General features: G+C 40.2%; 1 protein-coding gene across 4 annotated transcripts in view; it reads left to right on the top strand.

Moving 5' to 3' along the window:
• ZNRF2 (zinc and ring finger 2) overlaps window positions 1-23,068 on the top strand; it is a 282,520-nt gene that overhangs the window by 77,510 nt on the left and 181,942 nt on the right. The gene's annotated exons all lie outside the window — the stretch shown is intronic.

Below are 23,068 nucleotides of genomic sequence, written 5' to 3'. Positions count from 1 at the left end.
ATTGGCAGGGTGTGATGGCTCCTGCAAATGTGCTGATGTGCTCAGATCATCTATTATCCCTAACAGAGCCTGACAGGCTGCCCCCTCTACCAGAGATCTACCTGGGAAAAGAGAATGAACAGATGAAACTTTATGCGAAGTATCCCCCACTTCTTTGGTAGGATATTTGAGGTGGAGCTGTCTGCACAGTCGAGGGGCATGCACATCAGAATAAATAACCCAAGATGCTTCGGATAGGGGATATCCTTTCCCTATCAATATTGCAAGGTCCCCCTACGTCTATGGGAATCAAGTATTTCAGTTATCTCATAGTGACATCCAGTATAGGACCAGGTTGCTTAAATTGGCTTTCAGAAGTAAGAATGTTTGCTGGTTTAATGAGGCTAATATGAAAAATGGGATGCACCTTTCTAAATCTTGAGGGTAGTTTTAATTGTATTGTGACAGGGTTGATTATTTTAGTCACTGGAAATGGAGCAATATATTTAGGACCCAGTTTCTTGGATGGCAACCCCAAATTTAGGTATTTTGTGGAGAGGTACACAAGGTCTCCAATTCTCCACTGAGCCGAAGCGAGAATCCAGGATGGGATGGGGTAGTCTCTAGTCTCATAGCTCTGCAGACTGAGTTGAAAAACTGAGGACACACCCCCTGGTAACAGTCCCCAGTTCTTCACTCGGTCTCAGCGTGTTCAGACCACCCTTTAAGGATTCTGAATAGTTCAGATTGTAGAAGAATCTTCACCCCTGAATTGAGGTTTTCTTTCTTGTTTCTTCGAGAGGCTTAGAGCAGGTTTGACAGCTAACCGGTTTGCTAGTTAGCACTTTTTTTTTTTTTTTGCGTTTTTTTGACTGTCTTTAAAAAAAAATTCTTTGCTGGTACACTGGTTTTTGGAATTGTGATTGTAAATTTGGTTGGAGGTGCCCCTGAGAGCCCGTATGGCCCGGGCTGGGGGGCGGGAGTCAGTGTCTTATTCAACTCACTTTCTCCCGGTCCGTTCTTATTGATCTGTGTTAACTGCAAAAAACGCGAGGCGCTTCTGCCCCTTTTCAGCATCAGCGGCCATTTCAGATGTTTCAGGACAATTCTGCAGTTCGTCTCCAGAATTGTCCCTTGGGGGGTACTGGCCATCTGGATTGAATCCTGACCCCCTGTCCAGTCACCAGAGCACCGTGGCAGCTGTGAGACGCTTGAGACTTCCAAATTGATTGTGGTACAGCCAGCACTGGCTTGCAAGCCTCTGATCTGTCAGGGCTTGTAGCAATTTTAAAGAGTCAGCCTTTTTTTTCCTTTTTCCTTTTGACTCTTGCCTTAAATTGCAGAGCTGTGCTGAGCTCACCACTTCTGGGTCGCACTAGCCTCCTGAAGTGGTGGACAGCTGCTGTGACCAAAGCAGACAGCTTTAGATCAAATAAATTTTGTTTTTATTTTTATTTTGCCCCTTTTTTCCTTTTCTCTCTCCCTGTCAGTGACAATTATTTTTGACGGGCTCAAAATGGCCACCAGGGGAGCTGGCCAAGAATTATCAGTTCCTCAGCAGAGTAGGGAGAGAGCTGCAAGGGGATCAACTAAGTCCAGGTCTACTGGACTGGAGGCAGCAGCTAGGATCAGAGCAAGAGCCCTAGCCCCTAAAAGACTCTCTAGGGCAGAAGATAGGCAGGCCAGGCATAGACAAAAAGCCATAGATAAGGAGTTTGATAAGGCGGTGAGAGACTCCAAGATGGCTGAAAACAGGGCCATCTCTTCTCTGCTCCCACAAGATGGCAGGCAGGAAAACCAATTGGCAGATAGACAATATTTGCCTGATATCCTGGTGGCTCAAGTACTCAGGATTTGCAGGGAATCCTCCAAATCAAGGCAAAAGCCATTCATAATAATTCTGAGCCACCACAAGGATTTTTGATTGCTGCACCTGGAAGCCAAGCCTCCAGCAGAACCAGACCTGTACCTGAAAATAAAAAAGCCACCTTTACTAGTGGCTGGGTTGCAGCCTGAGGAGACCCACAGGCAAGAGATGCCATCCTTCATGACAGCCTGGATCTCCCAAACAATTAGACAAGAATTTCAGGCTCAACCGGCTGCGCCAGCTGCCTGGTTTGGACACCAACAGAGGTGTTCCTCAGGGGCAGGGGCAGGCTTCTGCAGAACAGCTGATCTACTTCAGAAATAGTTCTGCAACCCCTTCGGAAAGAAGCCAGTCTTATGTTTCCAAGAGCAACCTCCTTCCAGAGAGGGCTTTTCAGACGGGGAGTCGGAGGTAGCAGGTCCCCCCTCCTTTAAGGACCTTTTCCAGCTGGCTCTCTCCAAGACACTGCTGGTTAAGGCTAAGAGCACGGCTCATCTTAAAAAAAGGGACAAGGTCACCCCGGATCTTTCCCCAGAGGGGGAGGATCAGGAAGATTACCTATTCACTGAGAAAGCATCTGGTGGACGCTGTACCTGTGCCCCAAACATTTATGAATGTGGTTAAAAAACAGTGGGAGTCCCCTGGGGGGTACACCCGCCCCAGTGGGTCTGAGTTTACCTTGTTTAATGGGTGGCTGAGGCTGCTGCAGGGTAGAATCCCACCTGAGGACCTCAGGGTGCATCAGGACTTAAATAAGATACTAGCCGCAGCTCAGTCAACAGCTAATGCCACCCTCACGTCAGCCAAAACTTCTTCCAGAGCCATGGCCTCATCTGTAATGGCATGTAGGCTCATCTGGCTAAGAAATTGGCAGATGGACACCAGAAACAAATGGAAGCTGGCGTTTGCTCCCTTCAAGGGAGAGAGGCTTTTTGGAAAGGCCCTGGATCCCTTTTTTTGATGGAAACCAGGGACAAATGAAAGATCCTGCCCTCCCAGGGGAGGCATTTTGATTACAGGTCTCCACCCTACTACAGAAAATCCTCCTTTAAACAGCTGGAGCAAGCTTTCCCCGTCAAAGCAGGCCCTTCTTCCAAAGATCCTCATTTCAGGCCAATAGACTGGCCAATGCTGCCAGAGGGCATCAGAGGCAAGATGACAGAAGGTCCTTTCGGGGTTCCAGCAGACCTTTTAGATGCAACAAATGACACCCAAGCCTCCTCTCCCACAGGGGGCCATCTGGGACTGTTCTGGCAGAGGTGGGAACAGATCATGACGGATGCTTGGATCCTGACAACTTTATGGTCAGGTCTCTCTCGGGAGTTTATTTCCTCCCCCCCAGTGCCTTTGTGTGCTGCCCCATCTCAAGGGACCCCTCAAAGACAGATCTCATGGAATCGGCGATCCACCATCTGCTGGACGTATGGGCCATCTAGCATCCTGGTTCCTGGAGACCAGGAGAGACAGAGGTTCTATTCAATTTGGTTTGTGATTCCAAAAGCCGGGGTGGGGGTGGCGAGCAATCCTCAACTTGAAAGGGCTCAACAGGCATCTAATCTACTGAAGATTCAAGGTGCACTCCCTCCACAGGGCCTGTGGGAGGGAGATTTTTTTGGCTTCGGTTACCTGACAGGCCTACCTCCATGTGCCCATAGACCCCAACCACCGTCAGTTCCTGAGGTTTTGCTATGGCAGCCACCATTTTCAATACAGGGCTCTCCCGTTTGGCTTGTCATCAGCCCCACAGACTTTTACCAAACTCCTGGTGGCCATAGCGGCATACCTCAGATCCTTACCCATAAGGATCCTATGCTATTTGGACAACATCCTGATAGCATCCTCTTCCAGATCCAAGGTGGAGAAGGATATGATATCGACAATCAGGATCCTTCGAGAGCATGGGTTCTTGATAAACCTGGAGAAATGCCACCTAGAACCATCGAACCGTCTCTTGCAGCAAGATGATATCGTGCATTGGGATCGTCCCAGGGCCCGCTTCCTGCCCGAAACCTGCAGTGGTTCCTGCTCCCCTACCAGAAGGTGGGCAGGAATGACTCACCAAGGAAGATTCACGTCCTCTTGCTGGTTCTTCATTCGCTCCATTGGTGGCAGTCCTGAGCCATGGATCAGGGTTGCTTGTATAGGGAGCCCCAGAGGATTACCATCACCACCGACACCAGTCTGTATGGTTGGGGGACTCACCTGGGAGTCCAGGTTAGGTGGTCACAGGAGGAGCTCGGCCACAACATAAATTGGCTAGAACTCGGGCTGCCCGCTTAACTCTCAAGGATCTAAGGCAGGAGGTGATGGGGAGACAGGTTTTTCTCACAGACAATGTGGCCACCAAGGCCCACATAAACCTTCCGGGGGGCACTCCAGATCTCTAATGCAGGAGGCGACTCGGTTGTGGAGGTGAGCGGAGAGACACCTGTTGTCCCTGCGAGCAGAAAACATCTCTGGAGTTTCCAATGTGCAAGCAGACTGGATGAGCAGGCCCACAGTCAACCAATTGGAATGGCGACTGCATCCCAGTCTGTTCCAGGAGATGACGGAACAGTTCAGCCATCCAATTCTGGATCTCTTTGCATCTCCAGAGAACTCGCAGCTCCTGAGGTTCTTTGCACGGTTCCCAGCACCAGGAGCAGAAGGGATCAACGCTCCGGTGCAGGTGGCCCCAAGGGCTATTCTATGCCTTCCCCCCTTCCCCTGATTCCGGGGACAATCAGAAAGGTACTGACAGAGAGGGCGGAGGTTCTGTTGGTAGCCCCTTACTGGCCCAGGCGCCCATGGTTCACCTACCTGGTGGGTCTGTCGGTCGCCAGACCCTGGAGAATTCCCCTGCACAGGATCTCCCTTAGCCAGGGCCTGATTGAGCACCCAGATCCAGCCTGGTTTCGGTTGACCATCTGGTGCTTGAGTGGGTACTCCTGAAAGCGTAGAGTAGTAGTGGAGCGAGTAGCGAGTACTGGAGTAGTTTTCCAGAAGGGTCATTCAGACTATCCAGGCAGCCAGAAGACCTTCCATGACCAGGATATACGACGCATCGTGGAGGATTTTCTGTGGCTGGTGTGCCAGTCACCTATTGGAACCTACTGCTATGTCTGTGGCAAATGTGTTAGAGTTCCTACAAGATGGGTTGGACAGAGGTCTCGCTCCCAGTACCTTGAAGAGACAGGTGGCTGCCTTGGCCTCGGTTTTTTCGGTCAAGGACTCAACCACTCTGGCCCAACACCCCAGAGTGAAAGCCTTCCTTAGGGGAGCCACTAATTTGAAGCCACTGGTGGTCCACCTTTCCCCACCTGGGATTTGTCTAGGGTCCTGCAGGCACTGACTTCTCCCCCATTTGAACCCTTGCGTGAAGTCAATCTTCGCCTACTCACGTGCAAGGTGTCATTCTTAGTGGCCATTATTTTGGCCAGGCGTATCTTGGAGTTGACGGCCTTATCCATCAGAAAGGACCTGTGCGTTTTCCATGCAGACAGGGTGGTTCTGCAGTTGGACCCTACCTTTCTGCCCAGGGTGAGCTCCTTATTCCATCGCTCACAGGAGTTGATTTTGCCTGACTTCTGTCCAGGGCCTACCCATGCACTGAAGAGAAAATGGGACACCTTGGATGTTAGGAAGGCCCTCCTAAAGGACCTCCTCTTTTAGGAGGACTGAAGCCCTGTTCGTTTCCTTTCGGCCATCAACTTTGAGTCACAGGATGACACCATCTACCGTGGGTCATTGGCTTAGAGCCTGTATTGCGAAGGCCTATGACTTACTGGCTCTTCCTGTGCCCAGGAGAATCACTGTGCACTCAACCAGGAGTGCAGCGACCACTGCAGCCTGGGCAATTCAGGCTTCGGTCTGGACTTTTGTAGAGCTGCGACTTGGTCATTTGTGACCCCATTCATAAGACATTATAAAATTGACTCCTTTGCCTCAGCAGAGTGTCCTTTGGAAGATGAGTCCTTCAGAGCGTTCATGTAGAAGTGGCGACCTCTGACCAATCCAGTTCCCTCCCATAGGACAGCCATCAGCCAGCTTTGGTATGTCCCATCCTGGATTCTCCCTTCGGCTCAGTGGAGAAGGGGTGTTGGTCCTACCTGAACGCTTCTTCTCGGGGAGCCGAAGGGAGAATCCAGTCCCACCCTGTATTCTGTCTGGTCGGAGTAGGGAGGAAATGTTTTTTTCTCGCAGTATCAAATAGGCTGTTAGAGAATGAGGAGCAACTGGATTCGCTTCGACGTTGTTCAGAACTGGGGACTGCCCATGTTTCCTTTATTTTTTCAGACCATATGGTGGTAGTCTTTGGTTCCTGGCTCCCTTGCTCCCATTCAGGAATTGGTACGAATTCCATACCATGTACTATAAAGAAAGGGTTTTTTCCAGTTCTACGGTGTATGGTGTGTTGTTGTTTTTTTAAGCAAATTTTATTAATTTCAAAGACAAACAAATCATCATCAACCATTACATATTTGAACCTTTTTCCATTATAAATTTTACAAGTCAGATAAAACCTTATCTTATACAATACAATTCTATTTTAAGCCATTTCCATATGAGCATAAAAATACCTTTTATCCAATTTCTCTTTACTTCTCTTTACTCTTATTCAATTTCACTATTATTATTTCATCTATTTCTTTCTGACTTGATTACCATTATTCTCATTCTGTATTTCTACAAGGTTTTATTAATACTCTCAAAAACATAAACACACAACAAACAAACATATAAAAATCTTTTAGGAAAGTAACTTGGCCCCAGGTACCTCTCTTTATATGGGCTTCAATTATATTCATGCTCATCTTACATATCATTACCTATTTTGTTTACCATTCTATATCTTCTATATAAACTTCACACATTTCACTCTTCATAATTCTATCTTATTTAATCCATCTTAATTTAAATCATTATATTTGTATCTTTTGCCCATTCTTTATTATCGCTCTATCTCATTCCTTATAATGAAAAAAAAAGAATTTCTCCTGAAATCACTAATCAGAGTATGATGCCTTTCTATCCTCCCCTAAATTAATTAGATTAACATTTAAAATAACACCTAATACCCAATCTGATTCTGCTTGGTACATTCTATCTACTAATTTTTTTTCTTTTAATAACAATAAAAACAGAGTAATAAATCCAAAATGTCCAAATACATAGTGCCCTCCTAAATACATAGTTAAATAATAAATCTAAATATTAAATCTTATAACATTCCCATTGCCTTTCCCTTCAATATCCCATTACATTTTAAAATCAATCATTATTAAACATTTCAACATTTCAATTTCTTATTAACTCTTAAGCCATTCTAATTTTCTATTTCTAATACAGATGTTACAATACCATCTTATGTACCTTGCAAAATCTTTTTAAGGAAATTGTACTTTACCCTTTGTCCCTAAAAAAAATTCCTCTTTTCCCATCTAATTTCAAAACTTTGTGGCTTTTCTCCGCCTTTCCCCTTTCTTTCTTCCCCCACCAAATCTTCCTACCCCTCTTCTTCTAGCCTCTGCCTTGCTGGCATCCCTTCTCTGTTGTGTTCCCTTTTTCTTTTGTTTACTATCATTATATTTATTTTGCATCATATTTTTCTCTTTCTTAAATGTTTTTTTAGATCTTAAGTCCTTCATTTTCCTCGCTTTCTTCCTTCCTTCTTTCTTAGATAAATTTTGGGATTTATTAAAGATGGCGTCTTCGTCTTCTTCTTGTTGTTGTTCTTCTGCTTCCATCTGTTGTATTGTTTGTTGATAGTTAACCAGCGCCATTTCTAAAAATAGGAAGGCTTTTTCCATACCATCTTTACAGGCTGCTTTTGTTTGCTCATATTCTTCCCTCAGTTCCTCAAAAGAAAAAGCCATTATAGATCTTTTCTTTTCTTTTTTCCCTCTTTCTTCTTACACCAACCAAGATATTTCAAAAAAAAGTAAAACAATCCCAAAATCCACAATCCTCAATCAATCCAAGCCAAGACAAAATTCTCCCTTTCTCTTCCAGGGTAGTATCAGAAAAAAAGAAAAAGAAAGTCCAAATCTGTATTTTGAAGCCTTATTGGAGTTATATTTCTGTCTTCAAATCCTTAAGGCATCTCCTCCAACAAAATCAAACCAGATGAATATATTTTTTGTCCTCTCCCTTCCGACTTATCCCATAAAGCTAGTTTTACCTGAAAAAAACAGGTTTCTCAATATCCACTTATTAATTCCGTCGGGAGGGAGAATAAACTTTCCTTTCAGCACCTCAAAATTGCCGCTTATTTTCTCTTATGGAAAGAATCATCCAAAAAGCCATCATTTCCAGAAATTAAATTAAATGTATCTTAGAGTCCTGGATCAACCAAGAAAACTTTCACTCTCAAAAGCTTTCTCCTCTTCCTCCTGCGCATACTTGCCCAGCTGCCGGCTTCTTTGTGGCAGCCATTGCGGACCGCCGCTGCACCATCTTGGGAAAAGGGGGTTCTGCCGGCCGGGGAGGGGGTCTGCAACACCCCCAAACCCCTCTCCGGATCCCCCCTATCTTCAGCTACCCCTGCAGGGTAGCCTAGCTCCGGACCCATCCGGATCGGAGCACCAAAAGCGGCTAGCGCGGCAGGGATCGCTCGGAATCGCAAATCCCTGCTGCTCACGAAGCCGACAAACCGGAAGACCGGTGTATGGTGTTATTATATGCTACCTCCGTGAATGGTAATAATTCTGACTAATCTGTTGATAGGATACATAACAACAGCAGTATTATTCTATGGCCTCATTAGCACGTTCTGCAGCACCTTTGGTGCTTGGATGATAAGCCATGTTTAACCCCTGTGAAGACCCTATTTAACGTAAAAACTCTCACCAAAACCATGCAGTGAACTGCACTCCTCGATCAGAGATGATTCTTCACGGTACCCCATGTAGTTGATAGATGTTTTTAATAAACATCACAGCTAATTTGTGAGCAGTTGGTAGCCCGGTACATGAAATAAAGTGCACCTGTTTATAAAATAAGTCTATAACTGTCCAGATTAGTGTTTATACCTGACTATTAGTTAATTCTACTATAAAGTCCATGGCAATGTCTTGCCATGGTTTAGTGGGGTTCGATACTGTTTGTAATAATCCCAAGGCCTTGCCAGGTTGGGACTTATTGATAGAACCATACACTTATTTACGTAATGTTCAATATCTGACCTCATTGAAGGTCGCCAAAATTGCTTTTTGGCTAAATGTAATGTTTTTAAGAATCCATCATGTCCAGCTTGTCGAACATCATGGCAATGATATAATACTTTAGTTCTCAGGATTTCAGGTATATACAACTTCATCCCTCTCCATGAAATCCCATTGTGGATATCACATTGCATTTGGTTTTTTGATATCCACCTGTCCCCTTTTAGAGCATTTTGTAGATCCTGAGTCAATAATTACACCCTTAATGACTAATGTCTCCCTCCCCTGGATAATCGCCTGTACTATCACCTCTCGTCTGCTTGTTATATTGTGGTAACCGTGACAAAGCATCAGCTAAAAAATTCTTTCCCGCTGGTACGTACTTTAGGATGAAATTAAACTGATGAAAATATAGAGCCCATCGGACCTGCTTAGGAGATAATTGTCGAGGTGATTGGAGTGCTTCCAGATTCTTATGATCCGTCCATACTTCAAACCGACGCTTCAAGGAATTGTTGTCTCCATGTCAATAATGCCCAAAGTACAGCATAGGCCTCCTTCTCCCATACAGCCCAATTTCTCTCAGTTGGATTTAATTTCTTTGATGTATAAGCACATGGTTGCAAGCTACTTTTTTCATTCCATTGTAAAAAAACAGCTCCCACCGCCATGTCACTGGCATCTGCCTGAATCACAAATGGCAATTCCATATTTGGATGCTTCAGAACTGGCTGTTGAGCGAACATCCACTTGAGGGAATTGAATACTCATTGACATGTCTCCGACCATGTGATGGATTGTCCTGGGCGAGGTTTTATGATCTGTCCTGGTTTTGTTTTTAACAAATCAATTAACGGTAGGGCAAGAGAAGCAAATGAAGGGATAAACTGCCTGTAGAAATTAGCGAACTCTAAAAAGTCTTGTAGTTGTTTCCTCACAGTAGGAGCTTGCCAGTTTAATACAGATTGTACCTTGATGGGGTCCATTTCAATTCTTTTGCCCGATATATGATATCTGAGATAATCCAATTTAGTACGATGGAATTCACACTTTGATAATTTGACATACAATGTGCTGCCAGTAGTTTCTCAAGCACCTGTCTTACCAGCTGTACGTGATGTACAAATGTCTCCGTATATATCAATATATCGGCCAGATATATTGATAGCCCCCCTGTACAAATGTTCATGTAACACTTCATTTATAAGCTACATGAAGACAGCTGGAGCCCCCTGCAGTCCAAAAGGCATAACTCTAAATTGATAACTGCCCAAAGGACAATTGAAAGTGTTCTAACACTCATCACCAGGACGTACACGGACTCTGTAATAGTCTTCACATAGATCCAACTTTGTAAAGTACCCCTTTCGCTATTATAGCCAATAGATCTTTTATAAGTGGTAACAGATATAGTGGCTCCTTACAAGCAGCATTCAACTCCCGAAAGTCCACACATAATATTAGCCCGCCATCCTTCTTTTCCGGGGCTGCTATATGGGATCTTCCCAGCTTTATAAAACCCCTTGCCAAATTTGTATCTATATATTTTTGCATTTCTTCCATTTCTTGGGGTGTCATCAAATACATATGGGGTTTAAGTAACTTAACCCCTGGGCATAATTCAATCATGCAGTCAGTAAACCTATGGGGTGGTAACTGATCACTCCTTAAAAACATCAGCTAAATCATTATAAACAGGAGGATATGCGAGGCTAGGTTTACCATTCTGTTCGGGCAATAACCAAAAGGCTACTGTGTCAACAACATCATCTTTTGGAGGGTCAGGGCCCATCCCCAAGCGCAGTTTCTTAAACCCTCCTTCCCACCTGATAGTCGGACTCCATTTATCCAACCACGCTAGTCCAAGGGTGATGGCCTCTGTCATGTGTTTGACCACCATGAAGAAAATCATTTCCCAGTGTTCCCCCATATCCATTTGTACTAATTCAGTACGATGGGTAAATGGCTTCCTCCCCCAGGATGGAACCATCTACCTGCTCAAATCGTATAGGAGTTAATAGAGATAACAACTTTAACCTTAATTTTTTCACCACTGCATGTGTTAAAAGACACTGTGTACACCCCTAATCAATCAATGAATCAATATTTACATGTTGAGTTTTAATATTTGTGATAGTAATGGGTAGTATAAAATAATGAATAGGCTTACTCATCATGGGATCATCCGTGCTACTCTCATCCTCCTCCTGTTGTTGTAGGGATGGTTTCTTTGCAGTGGATCCCTCATCTGATGGTGGTTCAACTACAGTACTATTGTCCAATTGGCCTGCTCCTCGAGACCATTCAAGAGGCTGTCGATAACTATAATGACGTGGGAAAATACCTGAACAAAGCTGAATACCATACATATAAATACCCGCAAAAACTTAAGAAAACATATACGTATACATATACATACATATACATACATACATACATACATACATACATACATACATACATACATATTCATCATATATTCTTAATCTATCCTGTAGCTGAAGTTTGTGACGGGGATATAAACATGAAAGATACTGGTGTTGTAGTTATATTCACATGAAGGGATTTAAACCCTGAAACAAAATATTTTAAATTGGATTGTCAAACTTAGTTTTAATTATGAAAAGGAATATAGTTTTATTTAAAACTAATATATTATCTTTTTAAAACCTGATGTTATTGAACAAAACCTCAGGTTTTAAATATTAAAGATTACAAACCTTTCTGTAAATTATACATCTCCCTAAAGACAGATGAACTTATTTTGACGTTATGTAGAGACTCAGTATATATTATTGAGTGAGGAGATAGCTTGCTGTAGGTTAACAGTTTTTTAATAATGGAAAAAAAAACTTTATCTTCATACCCAATATAGAACATTTTATCTAAATATGAAAACAAAGTCCAAATTGCTGTAGTAATGTACACGTGTAAGATCCACGTTGACCATACATGTGTTTTAAAAGCAATAGGTCAAGTCAGGGATAGCTATAGTGTGTATGTGGGAGGACCAAAGCCTGTCTCATATGCCTCTCATTTCACCAAAGTTAATTCTAGCTGGCTAACAATAAAAACACCAATATAAAAATGAAACAGTAGAGACATTAAATTTGAATTAAAATTGACCAAGATAGAGAGGAAGGGAGGAGATAAGTTTCTTGTCTGATCCATTAGCTACCTTCAAAATGAGATGCTTCAAATGGGACCCCAGGCCAGGTGGCAAAGCCATGTCTTCAGGCCCTTTCAGAAGGATGGGTGTTTCTGAAGTGGGAGCTCTAGCAGAAAAGACTTTTTCTGGACTCTACAAGCTGGAATTTCTTGATCAATGTGGTCTGCTGCATCGGCTTCTGCCTGTATGTTTGGAGTGGGCTAGTCTCAGCAAGGTGAGATGGTTCTTTAGATAACATGAACCATGCCATGAAGAGTTTTAAACATGATAATCAGCATCTCGAATTGAACCTAGAAGCAAACTGGCAATTCACTGTCTTTATTAAATGTTGATTATAATACATTTACCACTATATTGGCTGAATGTATAAGGGAGTGCATTCCCAAATTGATACACACAAATCAGACAAGCTATTTTTTTTAAAAGAGACAGATGATGGACAATAATACTGTAGAAGTATTTTAATTGCATTAGCAATAGCACTTAGACTTATATATCACTTCACGGTGTTCTATAGCCCCCTCTAAGTGGTTTACCTTGTCAGCATATTGCCCTCAACAATCTGGGTCCTCATTTTACTGACCTCGGAAAGATAGAAAGCTGAGTCAACCATGAGCCAGTGAGACTCAAACTGCCAAACTTCTGGTAGCCTGCAGACAGCAGAAATAGCTTGCAGTACTGCAGATCTTAGATCAATACTAAAAAAAAGAAGGCATGAAAAAGTTTTTTTGAAAATTTGAATGTTTACTTTTACTAGGGATTTTAAACAAAATGAAATCTGGAGAACTTAAAATATAGAGTATATATAAGCAGCAAACAACAAAGATTGTATTGAGTGGAATATTTTTTGCAAATTTCTTAATATGCAAAAGTATAAGGCATACATACACGGACTTCCGGTGGTGATGTCGTGGCAGTGCATAGGGAGAAAGACGATCTCCGTCCTTAAACTCTGAATTTTGAGCACGGAGAGCTACACGAAACAGAAACGAAACCTGAGGATGGTGAGGTGGAAGTGGACCACCCACTATAATGAAAGGATCACTTTTTTAACTGGCGTAAAAGGAGTCCTGTAATGTCATTCTGACATGGCAGACTCGAGGCCGTGACAAGCCACAGCAAAAGAGGAAGAAAAAGTTTTCTATAATGGACTGACACTCTAATTGATGAGAAATTCCCAGAATTGCAGGGTGCTGAACTGTCAAAGTAAGTAAATCCCAGAGGACTGGGTAAACAAGGAAGCTCCGGGAGGAAATATTTAAAGGCGATTTGAAGGGAAGAGCTGTGATCTGTTGTAATAACAATCGAGAGAGCAAAAGAAACTTGAAGCTGAGAGGGACAGAAAAAGACCCAGCGAGGTCGGAGAGAAAGTAACAAGAAAGGAGAGTGAAAGTGAGAGTGAGAAAGCAGAAGGCAACAGCCAAGAGAGACTTCCACTATAAAGCAGCAGGTTGATTTGATACAGGAGATTGGAGGGAACCGGGACAGATAGAGAGCTGAACGATAGAGGATTGGAAGAGTGGCTGGGGAAAGAAGCGGTGAGGACGGTGTGGCGCGGTGACAGTTTGCAAAAAATAGCAGAGAGAAAGACATCTCGTTGGCGGTGCAGAGATCAAGGAAAAGACTGAGGACATTAGAAAGATTTTCAGAGATTGGAACAGATATACTCAGAAAAAGTTGAGATTAGATGAGACTCAGAGGCAACAGCGAACAATAAAATAAGAAAATTGACGAGACAGAGCTGGCAGTGAATACACATTATCAAGAGTCTGAATATAGAGTTGAAGTTAAGATTTTTTGAATGAATAATAGAAGTAATTGTGATTATAACTGATTATAATGGCTATTTAGTTTATAATATTTTTAGTACTTATATAGATTTTGTAGATTGAATTATATAGTCAAAGCTTATTGAATATTTTTACTATTTATATTAATTATTCATATCAATTATATACTATATTATACTATATTTAATACATTCATCAACTGTGATCATAGTGATTGTTTAGTTTATAATACTTTTAGTATTCAAATAGACTTTATAGATTGAATTATATTTAAGGCATAGTTAAGTTTATTTAATATTTTATTATTAATACTAACTAATATAATATCTTTATTACATTCATTACAGCTATTTTAGATGAATTATAACTATTGATTATTTTGTGTAATGTGATAACATTAATTATTTAGATTAAATAATTAGAAATAGAATAAAAAAAGAGTTTAGGATAGTGAATATTATAGTATGGATAGACAAAAGAGAAATAGTTATTAATCAGGAGTAAATTACTGTATAACCCAAATTAACAAAAATCAAGAAATCAAGAGATAGAAAAATAAGTTAGAATGATCATTTATTAAAGTTATTATTATTAGCTATAAATCTGTTGGATGGTAATTTAGGAAAGTATTTATATAATTTTAGGGGAACAGAGTAAAATCTTGAAGGAAATGACCAGTATTACTACAATTCTGACAGCAGGGTGAAAAAACCACATTGAATCCATCGGTAGCAATCACATCTCCATCAAATCAGAGGTCTATAGAAGGTATGTTATCTACTGAGAAATCAAGTTCTACATCAAACTCACAAACAATGCAGTCCACTTTATTAATGATACAAGAAACAATGGTCAAACTTCAAGAGGCAATCACAAGAAACCATGGTGAATTGAAAACAGATATTCAGAAGTTGGATGACAAAGTGGGCTCAATACAAGAGGTGTTACAAAAAAATGAACAGAAAATAAAAACGGTGGAAATAAAAGCAGATCAAACGGGGAAAAAATTAGAACAGGTAGACCAACAAATGATGGCAATGAACAAAGACCTGGAAGATTCCCTGATCCACTTAGAAATGGATCGAGTCTCTTTTTTCCTAAGATTTCAGAATGTAACTGAAACTAATGATGAAGGTTTTGGGAGGATTAATGGCTGAATTGATAGCTAAGGCCTTCCAAATGGACCGACAAGAAATTATAAATGAGCTGGACAAAGTTTACAACGTCCAAACAAATTGCACAAAAAGACATCGGCTACCCAGGGAAGTTCATGTTGCCTGTCCAACAACATGCTATCTGCACGTTTGCCCGAAAAAAGGTCAGGGACGTCATCTATAATATAACAAGGGAGGAGCCTTGTGGTATACAAAGAAAAGGAAATTATCACTCTGAAACAGATACCCAGGTGAATCTGGGAACAGTGAAAATATTACAGATTGTTTGGCATCTCTACTGAACAAAAAGAACATACTAATTCGATGGATCTTCCCAAAAGGAATGTTAGTGACTTGGCACTGCAAAAAATTTAAAATAAACAATCTGGACAGAGCCCAAGAATTACATGATCAACTGATAAGCTCACAGGAGACCTGCAGCAGCAGAGAGAAACTGGAAGTGGTGAGTCAAGAAGACCAGCAGCAGGAATTGGAGGGAGAAGACCAAGAACATATAAGTAAAGAAGCACAAGAACAACAGAAGGAAGAAGGTGTGATGACCCGTAGTCTCTCAAAATAACCCAAAACCCAAAACATACATTAAAGTCTGGAAATGTCTTCAACTTAACTTCACTGTCTTATTAGGCACAGTTTAAAGACACAAAAGTAAATAATGAGGCAAAAAGAAAAGCAAAACAAACCGCATTGACGAGAGTTCCGAAGCAAGCCAAGATAATCATACATTCTAGGAAGATAACCGAGGAGAGTCCATGGCAAGAACGCCAGCAAAGATAAACCTCTTTCAAAGTAAACACTAAACTTTGACTCCAGCAATTCTGATTTCGCAGTTACAAACTTATATACATAGCTCCCAGCTACAAGCCACGAGGAGGATCATGGTAATCTCCTGAGTAGACCTCACTTTTCCCTGATCCTCTCCTCCCTTCATGACCTAGGATGGATAGGGGATGGGCCTGGATCCTCCTCTGATTGCTCAGCCAGCCTCTGCCTTTCCCCAGCTTCCTCCACCACCTCTGGAGCCACATTCCCACTCCCTGTTGGCTGTTCCTCCTCTTCCTCAGAGTCAATCTCCACCAGGGGCATGACTGAAGGCATCAAAACAAGAACACAAAGAAACAAAAGAATAAATAGAAACTAGGAACTGGTAGATTAATAAGACTATGGTGAACAAAATGAAATTACTGTCAATAAATGTGAATGGTTTAAACGCCCCAGCAAAAAGAAAACAAATATTTAAGAAACTGGTCAAACAAAATGTAGATATTGTATGCCTCCAAGAGGTACACATTTAAAAACAAGATGGAAAATACCTAGAGTTTAATTGGGGAAGCTTTATACTACATAGTTAAGAAAAAAAGGGGGATATATATTTAAAAAAGAGATAGAAGCTAAGCAAATATACGTGGACCCTAAGGGTAGAATGGTAATGATTGAAATGAGGATAGGACAAAATATGTTGTTAGTAAATTTGTATGCTCCCAATAAGAATCAGAAGGAATTCTATAAAAAAAAAATCCATGATAAGATCATAGAGATAGGCCAGAGGAATGTGTGTATAATGGGTGACTATAATGGAATAATTGATATAAAAAAAGATTATATTAGTGACAAAAAAACAAAGAACAAAGAAAAGGAATATATTACCAAAAACTTTCTTTGAGATGGCAGATGAATTTAACTTGACTGATATGTGGAGAATATTAAACCCAAATAAAAAGAAATTTACTTTTTATTCAAACTCCCACAAATCTTACTCAAGGATTGATATGGTATGGGGCAAATAGAGATATAGGTAAGGAGATAGAAAGGATTGAAATTCTCCCAACACCTGGGCAGATCATAACCCTTTGTTAATAATATGGAGAGGTCAGAAAAGGAAAGGGAGATGGACATTGAACCCCCAGATCTTACTAGAAAATGAGTATACTCAGAGAATTGAAAGTGAGCTGACATTTTTTTGATGAAAACAAGAAACAGGACACCTCACTCCAAATCCTATGGGACACAATGAAAGCATACACTAGGCTAGGGCCTATACAGCAAGGAGGAATAAGAAGAAAAAGAGACAGTACAATTCATTACAGACAGAAATTGGACAACTAGAAAATAAATTTCAAATAAATCTGTTCAATTAGTGAACAGATTAGTGAAACTTTGAATTTGGCCAAACACAAATTAAGTCTATTAAAACAAGAGGATGTTAGGGATCTCAAATTCATAAAGTATTTTTTTTTTGAACCTGCAAATAAATTAGGAAGATAGCCGGCTTACAAATTAAAAAAAGAAAAGGAGAAAAGAATAATACACCATCTTCAGGATGAGGCAGGCAATTTGCAGAATAATGAAGAAGGCAAAAAGATGATCACCCAAAAATATTTTGAAAACCTATGTAGTCAAGAAAAAATACTGATAGATAAAATAACCCAGTATTTGAAAATAGAAATTCTGTCACCAATAGATGAAGAAAAAAGAATAATGTTAAATAGAGAAACAACAATTACAGAATTAAAAGAAGCAATACATAAACAAAAGGCCAATAAATCCCTGGGGCCAGATGGCTTACCAGGGGAAATATACAAAAATATGGGAGAATTAATAGAACCAGTACTATTGGAAGTATGCAATGAGGCTTTACTGGAAGCTAAAATACCCGATATATGGAGGGAAGCATATATCACTGTGATCCTGAAAGAAGGTACCGATGGCAATCAACTCCAAAATTATAGGTCAATTTCACTTCTGAATGCAGATTACAAAATCTTTATGATTATTATAGCAGGGAGGATGAGGAAAATACTGAACGAGATTATACACTCTGACCAGAATGGATTTTTACCATCAAGACAAATAAGAGACAATATTAGAACTGTAGTTAATATATTAGAATATTATGAAGAGCATCCAGAGAAACAAATGGCCCTTGTTTTTCTGGATGCTTAAAAAGCATTTGATAATTTAAACTGGCAATTTATGATTCGACAAACAAAGAGATGAAATTCGGAGACAAATGTGAAAAAATGATAAAAAAACAGTATATACCTCTCAAAAGGCCAGTGTAATAATAAATGGAGATTCTACTAAAACATTTAAAATAATGAAAGGAGTTAGTCAGGGCTGTCCATTGTCACCTCTGCTCTTTATCCTAACATTAGAGCTATTACTAATTAAAATTAGAACAAACCCAGAAATAAAAGGAACAAAAATTAAAAAGAAAGAGTATAAAGTACAGGCATTTGCAGATGACCTGGTCTGTTTTATTGAGGAGCCACTGGAATCTGGACCAATTTTGATACAGGAATTAGAGATTTATGCAGAAGTTTCAGGCCTAAAAATTAACAGAGCTAAAACTAAAATGTTAGTGAAAAACATAACAATAAAGCATAAAAGAGAATTAGAAGATCAATTGGATTACAAATTACAAAAAAATTAAATACTTAGGAATATGGTTAATGGCAAGATGCTCCTCAATAAAAGAAGACAATTACCGTATTTGCCGGCGTATAAGACGACTTTTTTTGCTCTGAAAAACATGCCTCCAAGTGGGGGTCGTCTTATACGCCGGGAGGACTCCGACTCCCACTTCGAGCTTGAGTTGCAGCCGGGAGGAGGCTGGGGGGAGCGGTGTGTGTGTGTGTGTGTGTGTGGCGGGTGTCACTCGCCACACGCTGCAACCTTTCCCCTCTTCCTTCCTTAGCGGTGTAGGGAGGAGAGGATTCAAGATCCTCACGTGCGGCGTACTTTTCTTTTTCTTTTTTTCTTTTTGCACGCAGGTTTTGCATGCGGGCGGCTGTAGGTTAAGGATGGGGAGCCCCGGGTGGGTTATCAGGTTTTACGGTGCTTCCAACATGTGCGAACGGTGGGAGAGCGGAGAAGAGAGCGAGCGAGCGCCCGCTGTGTGAAATCCTGCCGTCAAAGCAACACTGGGGGAGGCAGGGTATAAATTTACCAGGTTAATGTAGCAATGGTGATTAATGCCCAGAACATTGTTTGCGGGTATTGGTGTGTGTGTGTGTGTGTGGTGGTGGTGAGGAGAGGTTGTCCTTTGAATGCGGAAAAGTAGGTGTGACCTTGTGTAGGAAAATAAAGAGATCCTTTTTAGCGTGTTTGGCTTCTTTGCCTCCCCTCGTTCGTTTTGACGTGGAGATAATGGCCTTCGGGCGGGAGGAAGAAAACGGTAGCTGGATCATTTCAAATTTCACTTACTCTCCTGCCTCACTTCAATATGTCTGAGCGACTCCAGATACTGGAAGACTTTTTGAATGAAAGTGTTACCTCCATTTTTTTTTTAAAGAGGGCCACTTGGGGAAAAAAAGATTCTAAGGAATTCCTTGTTTCTTGATTAAAGAGAAGGCATTGAATATACTGTTCCTTGGCAGCCTTTTCAGTGTCCGGTTTTTGGTGTGTGTGTGTGTGAGAGAGAGAGAGAGAGAGAGAGAGAGAGATCAGCTGTATTGAGAGAGAACGTTTCCTGTGTTCTCATTTTATTTACAACATATTTTACTTAATGGTAAGCAATGAAAAATATTTTTAAAACTCATTTCTAAACTCCATAGCTATTTGCATATTCTTGGTTCAAAATTGGATTAGCTCATTTCAAAATTGTCCAAAGCAGAAAAGTGCGCCAAAAAAAAAAAAAAAAGTGCAAAAGTGGAAGGTGTGTGGAAGAGGGGGTAGTCTTATACGGCGAGTATATAACAAACTCTATATTTTGAGTGGAAATGTTGGGGGTCGTCTTATACGCCCAGTCTTATACGCCGGCAAATACGGTATGTGAAATTATTTCATCAAATTAAAAAAGATTTGGAAAGATGGAGGACTCTACAATTATCTTTATTCAGACGTATATCAACTATTAAAATGAATATTTTACCAAAAGTACTTTACCTATTCCGAACAATTCCAATAAAATTAGATATTTTTAAATAGAATTAAATAGAGCTACCATAAAATTTATTTGGTCAGGTAGGAAGGCACAAATAAAATTAAGAGACCTGCAGGATAATAGAAGCAGAGGTGGCTTTGGACTCCCCTATTATAAGGCAGCAATATTGGTATGAGTGAGAGATTGGATTAATTTAAGAAAGAAAAGAATATTAATGCTTGAAGGGCATGATTTACAAAAGGATGGCATGCCTTCTTGTGGGACAAAAGTAAACAGTCTCATTTATATTTTTATGGACACAAAATAAGATATGTTTTGATACAGAAATGGAGAGAAATAAAACAAATATCTGAAAATCCCAAATTGGCTTTCCACTATGGAAGCTATGATTTATCCTAACACTATGGACATAGACAAGTTGGCCAGATATAAGGAGATTTTAGACAATCAAGGTAAATTGAAAAATAGACAGGAATTGCAAAACCAGGGAATAACTATTGATTGGTGGCCCTACTTGCAATTACAATCAAGATAAAAAAAAGATAGTGAGAAATTCGGAATTGACATTGAGCCACAAAAATTAGACAAACTGTTAACAGGCCCAGATGAGAAATTATTATCCAAAATATATAATCACTTACTAGAATTGGATAGGGCAGAGGCGATAGTCAAGGGATCGATGATAGCATGGGCCAAAAATTTTGGGCATAACATTGTGTTAGAGGAGTGGGAAAAATATGGAACACAAATTATAAGATAACAAAATTGGCAGCCTATAAAGAAAATAAATATAAAATGTTTTACTGCTGGCACTTGGCGCCCAGAAGATTGGTTAAGATCTACCCTACTTTAGATTCAAAATGTTGGAAATGCGGACAAAAACAAGGTACCTTCTATCACACATTTTGATGACCCAGAGTGTAACACAAATGTAACAAAATCCAAAACATAAATAAATGTCTTCTAATGCCTCCAGCTTGGCCCCACTGTTCAACAATACTCAATTGGAGATAAAATGTACTCAAAAATAGTCTTCAAAAATCTTCAAAAGAAAGCAATACAGTCCAAATTTAATGAGCAGATGGTGAAATAAAAAACCAAACAAACTACAATGATGAAATTTCCACAACGGAACAGGAGAAGTATTTACCAAATTCAAGGAGATAACAAGGCACAGTCTGTTGGAAGGATGCCAACAAAGATAACTTCAGACCAAAATAAAACACGCTTTGCTTCTGGCAACCTGTGTTTTAACCGTCTCTCTTATATACTCATCTCCCCAGCTGCAACCAATGAGGAGCATCATTGCTGCTTCCTCTCTCACAAGCCAAGTTGTTGCCTCCCTGCATGTCCTAGGATGCAGAGGGGATGGGCCTGGTTCTTCCTCTGACTGCCCAGTCGGCCTCAGCCCTTCCCCAGCCTCCTCCACAACCTCCGGAGCCACACCTTCACTCCCTGTCGGTTGTTCCTCCTCTCCCTCAGAGTCCAACTCTACCAAGGGCATGACACGCATGGTAGTTATGCCCCGAAGCGAAAAAATTCTGGAAAAAAATACAAAAATGGATACAGGATGTAATTGGAAATCAGATAGAATTTACCCCGGAATTATTCCTCCTATATGTGATGCTACATATAACAACAGCAGTCAGAATAGCTTTTGTGCAGTGTTGGAAGAAAGAACACATACCATCCGAAGGCCTAGTAATCAAAAAAAATGTGAATGTGCAGAAATGGATAGGATGACTATAGAATTAAAAGGAAAAGAAGATTCTGAATTCTATGCAATATGGGAAAAATGGTATGACTGGATTAAGGAAAGAAATAAGAAAAGGAAATGTATTATAGTTGTAAAAAGTATAGAAATAGAATCTATAGATAATATTGATATGTAATGTAGTTTAAAAATGTGCCGCAGTACTGTTTATTATTGATTGAGAAAACAATAAAAAAACAAAAAGTATAAGGCATACATATCTGCTCTCTCCCTTACTATTTGTAATCTCTTTGAAAGCTCTAGCAAACAAGATGTGAGAAGACAAATAGATCAAAATTCAAAGACAATATAAGATGTATTATCTAAATGATAACAATTAGGCAACCATAAAATTCTATATGGCAGCTGATGCAAACAATTAAAGACTTTATCTATGAAGATTCTCAGTCATCCAGGTCATGGTTGTCTCAAAGGTGCTTTATCAAGAGGCGTTCTGTTTTTTTCTTTGAAGACATTTCACAAGACGCTTCTTCAGCTCAGACTAGATGGTAGGAAATGGAAGGATTTATACTCCTTGCAGACAGCTAGTCATTTACACTCTTTTAGTGAGTCGTTAAGGTCACCTGGAATTTTATCTGTGTTAGGGTCACCTGGGTGGTACAAATTGGTGTGGAGCCTTCTTGGAACTGTTGAAAGGAATTAAAGACTTTGGCTGCTTTTTTGAAAACAAAATAAATAAAAACTTAGATAATAGCAAAAGACTTAAGCTTTTATGAAGAAAATTTTCTGAAAAGGCAGACCATTATACACTCCGTGAAATACCTAGAGTTCTATTTAATAGAAAGCAATAAAGTTATTTCAAGGCAATCATAATGAACTAGATAATCTGATCATTTGGATTCTTCTTTCAGATATACAGGTGAAACTCGAAAAATTAGAATATCATGCAAAAGTTCATTTATTTCAGTAATGCAACTTTTCTCTGTTGACTGGATTATGACATGGGTACATAACATTCTCAGAAATAACTTTCAAGCAGTAATCAATATCCTTAACCCATTTGGCAGGAAAAAGTGTCAGACAATCAAAATAAGCAGATAAAATTGATGGAATGAAATTTACTTGCAAGCAAAAACTTTTTGACAAAAAAAGAGCCAATATGTTGATATAAGCATAATACTTTTTCCCCCAATAATAATTAAGATAATTAGAATTGAAGTCCTACGGATGTTTTTTGTTTTTGTGATTGAAATTTATACTTGCCAGTAGTATAAGCACTCAATTCCACATATAAATACCGTATTTGCCGGCATATAAGACGACTTTTTTGCCCTGAAAAACATGCCTCCA

The sequence above is a fragment of the Notechis scutatus genome, chromosome Z, assembly GCF_049901735.1.
Source record: "Notechis scutatus isolate UNSWTSFEM ecotype Mainland chromosome Z, rNotScu1.2, whole genome shotgun sequence".
NCBI classification, from domain to species: Eukaryota; Metazoa; Chordata; class Lepidosauria; order Squamata; family Elapidae; genus Notechis; species Notechis scutatus.
Note: the sequence above shows the minus strand (reverse complement) of the source record. Positions and strands in the feature narration are given on the sequence as shown.